Raw genomic sequence first — 8,902 nt, 5'->3', positions numbered from 1 at the left:
GGAGTTCTTGGGTAACTTTCCGCAAATGCTTAGTTCTTTTTCAAATCATCTTCTGCACATAAAATTCTTTTGACCTTTCTGTGCACTTGTTTCTTCCTCTGTCTGAAGATTCGTCCATGCAAATGTAGACAAAATGATGTTTTCCGCCCATGAAAAATGTAATATTCTCCACGCAAGAAAAATACCCTACAGTCTGGTCTCTAAATAGTGACATGCAATGGATATTTTCACCTTGCAGTAAATCTGAAGCCACGGCAACTGTATCTGTGTTGTTTACAACTCCATTTCTTAGGCTCTATAAAACAGCAGTGTTCACGTCCTTCTATCTCTGTGCGTCATTCTCGGTAAAATTTACCCTCGGAATGACTGCAACTTTTCATCTTCTACAAGAACATCAGCTTTAATTTACCCAAACTTTGTGGGTCAATCCATAAAGATTAATCCATGGTAGAATATATACATGTTATAAGCATAATATATAGTGATAAAGCAGAGACGTATTGGCCTTTGCCCAAGGACTAACAGGCATAGAAGCCTAGCCATCTAGCAAGAAAGGGTTAGATGTGAGAATGTTCTAGACATTTTCCGAAAGTTAAGGTACATAATATAAAGTAGAAACTAATATGGAGAATTTACACTACTACTGAAAATTGAAGAGTGAAGTATGGCTTATTCAACGGAAGTGAAAAATAATCAAAGAGTGTAAACTCACTCATAGATTGTACCTAATGCATGCAGAAGCGTGAAATATGACTTACGTTTTTACTTCAGGGGTGAAATAAGCCGAAAAAATGAGATTTTACAAATGAAGGTTCTGGTGCAATGTTTACTTTGTCCGTATCTGTTTGAACGACTGCGACTTGGGATTTAAAAAAAAAAACATTTGAGCGATAATATACTAAAAAATCTATATTCTTACGAATTTACAATTAGATAGCCATCATTGACCGTTCAGTCTAAGTCATAGAAATAATATGAACCGTAGCAATGAAAAGCTGTATCATGATGGGAATCGGACGCCGGATTCCAGGATAAATTTCTATATGTATCATTATACAGATTTTTCATTATATTTATAATCCATAGTCTTAGATGATTACATTTGGCAGGGTATTTACAACAAATCACAATTTTGAAATAAAAAGAATCGTTGTATCGCGACGATTGGTACCCCTGCCTTGATCAGAAAATCTCAACTCGCAAGGGTTGGTAAGTCGGGAAGGCGGGATTTTTGTATTTGATATATTGGATTTTTAAGAAAACATATCATTCTTTTTAAAAATTGTCCAAATTGTATTTATCTCATATATCACATTCAAACAAACATAATATATATATATATATATATATATATATACATACATACATATATATATACATATATATACATATATACATATATACATATGTATATATGTATGTTTATATATATACATATATATATATATATATATACACACATATATTTTCTTTATATATTCATATATATATTTAAATATATATATATATATATATATATATATATATATATATATATATATATATATACTTACATATATATATATATATATATATATATATATATATATATATATATATATATATATATATATATATATATATAAATATATAATATATAAAGAAAAAATATATATTTATGTATATATATATATATATATATATATATATATATATATATATATATATACATATATACATATATATATATATATATATACATTTATATATATTTTTTATATATTTATATATATACATATATATTATACACACACACACATTCACACACACACACACAGACACACATATATATACATATGTATATATATATTTATCTATATATTTATTACTGATAAATATAGAGAGATACAAAGATAGATAGACAGACAGATAAATAGGAAGCAATGAGAATAATGTTAACTTGTTGGAACCACACAGGAAATTGTTGAGAAAAAAACCCATTACTAGTGAAGGTCAAAACAGGAAAAGATGATGTGAAAGAACTTTTTAAAATTTTTAAATCAATGAATATTGACACAGGAAAAGATATTGAAAGACACCAACATTGTTATTACATGGCCGAAAAGGATTTCTAACAAAATAAGAGCCATCTTTGGCTGTTGAACCTCGTATATGGTTACATTACAATGGTACTCGTCTTTCCTCATTGTGTCTAGGCTGCGTTCCTTATTATTTAATGAAATTTAAAGAAATTTCTAAGATAATCAGAGACTCTAGATTTTTACTGCCTCTACAAAAAATAACTGAAGGATGTTGGGTATACGTACTGTCAACTGTAATTTTCTTTTATGACTTTCATTTGCATGTAGATGGCTTCACAAGTGCTTCGCAAAAAATTGTAAAAAGAATTTGTCTGGAAAACAAGGGTGAGATATGTATGACTAATAATTGACTCCTTAGTGATTAAGCACTTGTGGAGCCATCAAGAGAAGAGAAGAGAAGAAAAAGAAGAAAAAGAAGAAAATTACACGCACACCCAAACAGTGGACATGTTATGTATTCTTACCATCACAACATCAGTGAGTCTATAGGATCTGCACAAAAACTCTAAAAGGCCAGGCCAGAAAGATAATAATCCATGATTAGAATCTAGTTCCTCAGTCAGATATGTATGCAGGCCAGACGATGTAATTCGTTAAAGATATGAAATTGTACATTTGAAAATTGTTTTAAACATTCCAAATACATATGTACAAGCAAAGCTAAAAAGCCATTTACTTAATCAGATCAATGTATGTCTAGAACACTGTATGAGCTATGGTCCACATATACGAGTGTGTTGGGCCACATGTTTGATACTCATAGTTTTGGGGAAGAATATTCAGTGATAGAAACCAGTGGAAAAATCTTACGTATAAGAAAAGACATAGTGACTATAATAGAACAAGTACGTAGGAATCCAAGAAACCTTTAGGAAGGTCTTAGACTGATGCAGGTTTTGTAAATTGTATTTTGATTTGATTTTAGGATATTATCTGGTAAAAAAAAGAGAAAGAAAGAAAGAAAAAAAATAATAATGTGCTGCTTTCCATAGCTATAATATTTCTTTAAATCCTTGTATTAACAAAAACTATGAGTTTCATTTCTAACATAGAACCTGCCACTTACTTATTATATTCAGGAAAGGATCATAAAAATATAACAAAAGCCCACTAACACTTGATTATATTTAAAATTTTCCACTATGTCATCTCAATTTTCACTTGCATTGCTGAGTATGATAAACTGTTTGCAATATATTTCTTATTTATTCTGTGATTTTTTTTTTCTGTCTGATGTTCACTGTTCAACCATCATTTTCAATACTGAGGATGTGAGCCCTAATGGAGTCATAAAGTCTTTCGTCTAGTTTCTAAACTCTTAAAACAGTATAATGGTTCAGTTCCCAAACATGATTATTACTTATACATATTTAGTGGATTCTAAGCCAGGCCTATATGAAATATTTTTATATCCATATTATTTTATAGCTTTATTGCAGTAACCACAATTTTGGTATGGCACAAGTATTAACTCATAGTCACATGTGTATAAATATGAAAACTCTGTTTCAGCTTTCAGCAATAATCACTGTGTCTGGATTGCTGTGATATGGAAGTACCACTGCCATTTGCTACTACTTATCTATGTTATGCAGGGTTTCTGCTCTCTTTGACATCAAAACTTTAATTTAGAAGTTGGTTGCAACTTGAACAGCATATTCAAATTGAACACTCCATTTCTGAGCCAGGAATGAAGAAAATTACCATAATACCTAGGCTGCAAAGTTCATATATGATAATTCTTATTTCAGAAGGATATGCTTTAAATGCTTTGTTTATTACTTAAAATGCCTTTCTTTTGTACAGGCATTAATCATACTATTACAGGCCTCATCTAGTAATGTTGTATATTCATAAAATCTTTGGGCTAATAGTTATGTGTGTGATTGGAGTCACAAAAGACAGTGAAACACTTCCATACCTAATGATTATATGATAGTTTTGTAAATATATATAAATATATATATATATATATATATATATATATATATATATATATATATATATGTATGTATGTATGTATGTATGTATGTATGTATGTATGTATGTATGTATGTATGTATAATTATAGGTATAGGTATAGGTATAGGTATAGGTATAGGTATAGGTATAGGTATAGGTATAGGTATAGGTATAGGTATAGGTATATGTATATGTATATATATATATATATATATATATATATATATATATATATATATATATATATATATATATATATATATATATGTATATGTATATGTATATATATGTATATATATATATATATATATATATATATATATATATATATATATATATATATATATATATAGAGAGAGAGAGAGAGAGAGAGAGAGAGAGAGAGAGAGAGAGAGAGAGAGAGAGAGAGAGAGAGAGCGAGCGAGCGAGCGAGAGCGAGCTTGAAAATTGGACCATTAGGATTATCACCTAAACTCAGGTAGCAAGATCTTTTGTTTCAAAATTATGTATGTCCTGATAGAATATCCAATAAAATAATAATAATAACAAATTTAATATTAAATGAAACAAAGAAATATAATCATATTAATATCATAACAGACAAGAATGATAATAATAATGATACAGTTAAATAATAATAATCATAACAATGATAATAATAATATACAAACAAGAACTGTAATAATTAGCATAAATAACAGATAGTTAATATCAACAAATAAAACACTTAATATATCTAACAATTTTATTAGAAAAGTAAGATTACATATAAGAAGACAAAACTGTCATATATGTCTTATATATGTACATAATAATAATGACATAAGATAGTGTCAGGAAAATATCTGTAGGGACTGCATAATACTCCGTATAAATGTTTAATTTGTAGAATGAAACTTCAACAATTTAAAGAATACAAGAAAGGAATTGAATGGCATATGATATACATGTCATATCCACTGTGATTTTAGCCTATGAATTCTGCTTACACAAAAATGGCTCCACAAGCATTTAGTCACCAAGCTTATCTTTTACTTGTGACTGCTAATAGTAATAACATTACACTAATCATAATAACAAAAATACTAATAGCTTTTAATCAATATCATTAACAATGAAAGGCATACTTTTCCTAAACATTCAAGGAATTGGGAAGTCATGAGCGGTCATGTATGTCCTATTCGTTGACTGCAGCAACATGCTTCCCTCCCCCGCACACTCACACACTCACAGACAGCCAGACAGACAGACAGACACACACACACACACACACACACAGAGGGTGATACACAAGTCATATAAATAAATATATACATTACTATAACGCATGCAAAGGGTGATCTTACTGCTGAATATCAGCTACAGGAAAGATTTATACATGAATATCTTTTTAGCACAAGCAAACCATAAATTATAGAGAAGTTTGGATCTCTGATATGAGTCTTGACATGGTTCACCCCACATATGCATTGTGAGACTGGCATAGCCCCTGTTACTAGCACAATCTGAGACTGCTACCTCTGGATAGACAAACATATATGCTTTTGCAAATCAAGCTCCTCTGGAAACAATTCTGGGGCCGGATTCACGAACATACGATCGTAAGGCAATTACCAGCGGTCATTTACCATTGCGTTTACCAGTCATGGTAAAGTGGTATTCACGAAGAAATGGTAATTTGGATATGCTGAGTTACAATCGTAAATCGACTCATTCTAATGGTAGCCAACAGAGGGCTCTAGTAAAGCAATTCCACCAATCAGCGAGCGTCATACATAATCTTTTGGTTTCCTTCGGCCAATCACGTAACATGTAAATGGAACTAGACACAGCGAGATTGTTTAAATAATCGTCAGAGCTAAAACACTATTTAAGCACATGTAGAAAAAAGAATATATTTATTTGATTGCATCCATCATGCTGGATATATATTTACTGTATAGATAGGAACCAATACAAACACTGTTATATTAATAAATTATTGTTAACTCAAACCAAAGAGACAGTCCAAACAGCTTTTTATTTAAATATTTTTCATCATTGCCAGTTTATATATCAGCTAGGTAGTTTTTTTCTATAGCATTTGTAATAATTATGTCAGAGATTTTTTTGTTTAAAGTACACTTATTTATCGGTTCCATGCATTCTAGTATAATGTAGGCCTATAAGTTTATGAGAATTTGTGTGGATTTTATTCTTGCTAGTTTCATGTGAAATTTGCATTTCTTCACTGTGTGTAGGCCTATAAAGTTTATGAGAATTTGTGTGGATTTTATTCTTGCTAGTTTCATGTGAAATTTTCATTTCTTCACTATGTCCGCATTGTGATATCTGTTTGCCATTATATTAGTTACATCAGGTGTAAAAACAAACCCAAAACTTTCCATAGATATTGATTTTTTGACGAGATAACACGTGATGACATTGTCTTCCCAGAAGTTACCAGTGCTCTGACCACTGGTAAAATTTACCATGGTAACTCCAATGAAAAGTTGTTAGTGAATACCACCGTGGTCTGTTTACCATGGTAACTATAGTTACCAGCGATTTTACCATCGTAGGTGCGTTAGTGAATCCGGGCCCTGGGTGACGGAGGCTCATGGGACCACCAAAATAGTCACGGCTTGAGCAAACTGATAAAGTCTATTGTCAGGAAATCAAGATGAACCAAGTCTCCCACTTGACAGCTAGCCAAGAAAGTTCCTTCGGGCTTGATATAAAAGATGGCTGTGGAAATATGCCTTCCTCTAACTAGAAATGGTGAAAAGAATCTAGGGGAGGTGGGATGTTAGATGTCAAAGATTAGAGGGTGTTATAGGAAAGTATGGTAACGAAAAGGGAAAAGAGGGAAGTAAATGATGTAGAGCAGGAATTAGTAAAATGGGAAAGGTTAAGGGGGTAGAGCCAATGAGTGAGGAGATAGATATCTGAGAAGCAGTACAAGAGGAAGGTCTAGAAGAGGATGTAGAAGGAGAGGGTGGAGTGGAGTTTAGGTTGCCTGGTGCGACAAATAAAGTGAGGAGGAGGGGTAGGTATTGGGGAAGTTGTAGAGATTGGAGTATCTGGATTTAGACTGGAAAACGAATTTGACTGGGGGAAGAAGATGTAAGATGGTTTAAGATATAGGGAAGTGATACTGGGGGAGATGCAGGAACATCTTGTGAAGATGATGGGGGAGCAGAGTGAAGGACTATTTTGGAATAAGTTGAGAGAGAAAAACCTCGTTGTCATTCTTCTTGTCTCGCCGCACATAGAATGAGGCCTAGTTTAAATCTTAGCACAGCTTTCCTTCACCACCTACAACCCCAGTGCATGGTTTCTATGTTGTATGGACAGTATGACTTGGAAGGAAGGTTGCAAACTTGTATGATGGGGGTGATTCAATGTTGTGCAGATATTATATCACGATGACTGTTGTGCGAGGTATCCTCATATAACTTGGTTGTCCATTAACCTCACCTACTCTAACTACTCTAATTTCTGCTACTACTTCCACACTTTGAACAGCTGACCTCATGTTACAGTGTTCCTTTCAGGAATATTCAAGGGGTGAGATATCATTGAGCATGGAGAATCCTACCCGAGCTCAATGTTTCATCGTATGAAGGATTGAGTGATGATTACACTCTTCCACCTTCTCTAGTCAGCCTCATCAAGGCCTGTTGGATTGAAATGTCATACATGGCAATTGTGAAACTGAGAGTTGGCAGCATCTCTTTACAAACGAGAGGGGCTATCACAACAAAGTTGTGTGGAGGTACGAAGAGAGAACCTGTCTTCGTACCTGCTTAGTACCATCCACACATCAGCCATGGCAATGTTACAGTTTAAGGAGGTCCCCAGGTCATAAATCTCAATATGTCATTCAGTACAGTGACGGTACTGAAGTGGTATAAATATATTTTTTTCTATTTATATGATCTGGCTACTGTAAATAGCCATGCTTTTCACAGGTACTTGGACCATTGAACTGAGCAGGTAGATTTTTTATTAGACCTGGCCATGGCTGTGATCAATCACTACTTTCTAGAGATTGCACAATACAGCACATGGGGGACATGCTTCACCATTGCCTTCTTCTAGGCTAAGGTCATTAGTAATCTAATTATTCAGGTATTATTCCCCACACCCTATGTGACCTCACCTGATTTCTCCATTCCTTGATTTTTTTTTCCTAACACTAATAAAATCCATACTGTTATGATCATTGACATCATGATTATCATACTATCAGCAATAAAAAAGAAAAAAGAAATCTTTCCAAATACCAAGGAGAAGGGAAAACAGGTGGCATATGTTGGACTAATAATTGACTCCATGGTGAATAAGGACTTGTGAAGCCATTCAAGTGTAAACAAAATTAATAAACTAAAACCACAGTACACACAGAATGTATATCATGTCACCTCAGCATCATTAAGTTAAAACTGTCTATACTGTCTCTTATTCCATATCTCCTGGTTACTTCAGTCGTGGTGTATCTCTCGTAGGACTAGGATGTGTTAACAGTACAGTCCTCAGACGTGAGGTCCCTGAATCCTGTGTTTACCCGCCCCTATCTGACCTCGGACAGGGAGCGGGCCACCTCCTACCAAGGTATCAGCATGGCTAGTGTTGCTAGTGGAAGTGGATCCCATAAGAGGGTAAGAAGTGATGGAAGCATAGACATGAGTGATGAGAATGGATGCGAGCAGGAAAAGAGGAAGAAGAACGACGGAAACGAAGCAGCAGACCAGAATGTTGCCGGTGTGAACGACAGGAAAAGACTGCTATTTCCACAGGACTGCACCATGAGCTTCTTAGAAAAATTAAGGTGGGCCATGCAACTGGGCCGGGATCATGCTGATTTTGAGCCAGTG

At 33.3% G+C, this 8,902-nt stretch overlaps 1 protein-coding gene across 2 annotated transcripts in view; it reads right to left on the bottom strand.

The window, feature by feature from the left end:
- Prp18 (pre-mRNA processing factor 18) overlaps positions 1 to 878 on the bottom strand; it is a 10,932-nt gene extending 10,054 nt beyond the window's left edge. Inside the window, exon 1 of one of the 2 annotated variants that reach the window (XM_070118317.1) lies at positions 759 to 878. The gene's annotated coding sequence lies outside the window, so the exon portion shown is untranslated. Of the gene's footprint in view, positions 1 to 636; positions 696 to 758 lie in introns of those variants that run through there. The other variant, XM_070118318.1, reaches the window with a different exon arrangement.
- Between the last annotated feature and the right edge of the window lie 8,024 nt (positions 879 to 8,902).

This window comes from Penaeus vannamei, chromosome 42, assembly GCF_042767895.1.
Source record: "Penaeus vannamei isolate JL-2024 chromosome 42, ASM4276789v1, whole genome shotgun sequence".
NCBI lineage: Eukaryota > Metazoa > Arthropoda > Malacostraca > Decapoda > Penaeidae > Penaeus > Penaeus vannamei.
Note: the sequence above shows the minus strand (reverse complement) of the source record. Positions and strands in the feature narration are given on the sequence as shown.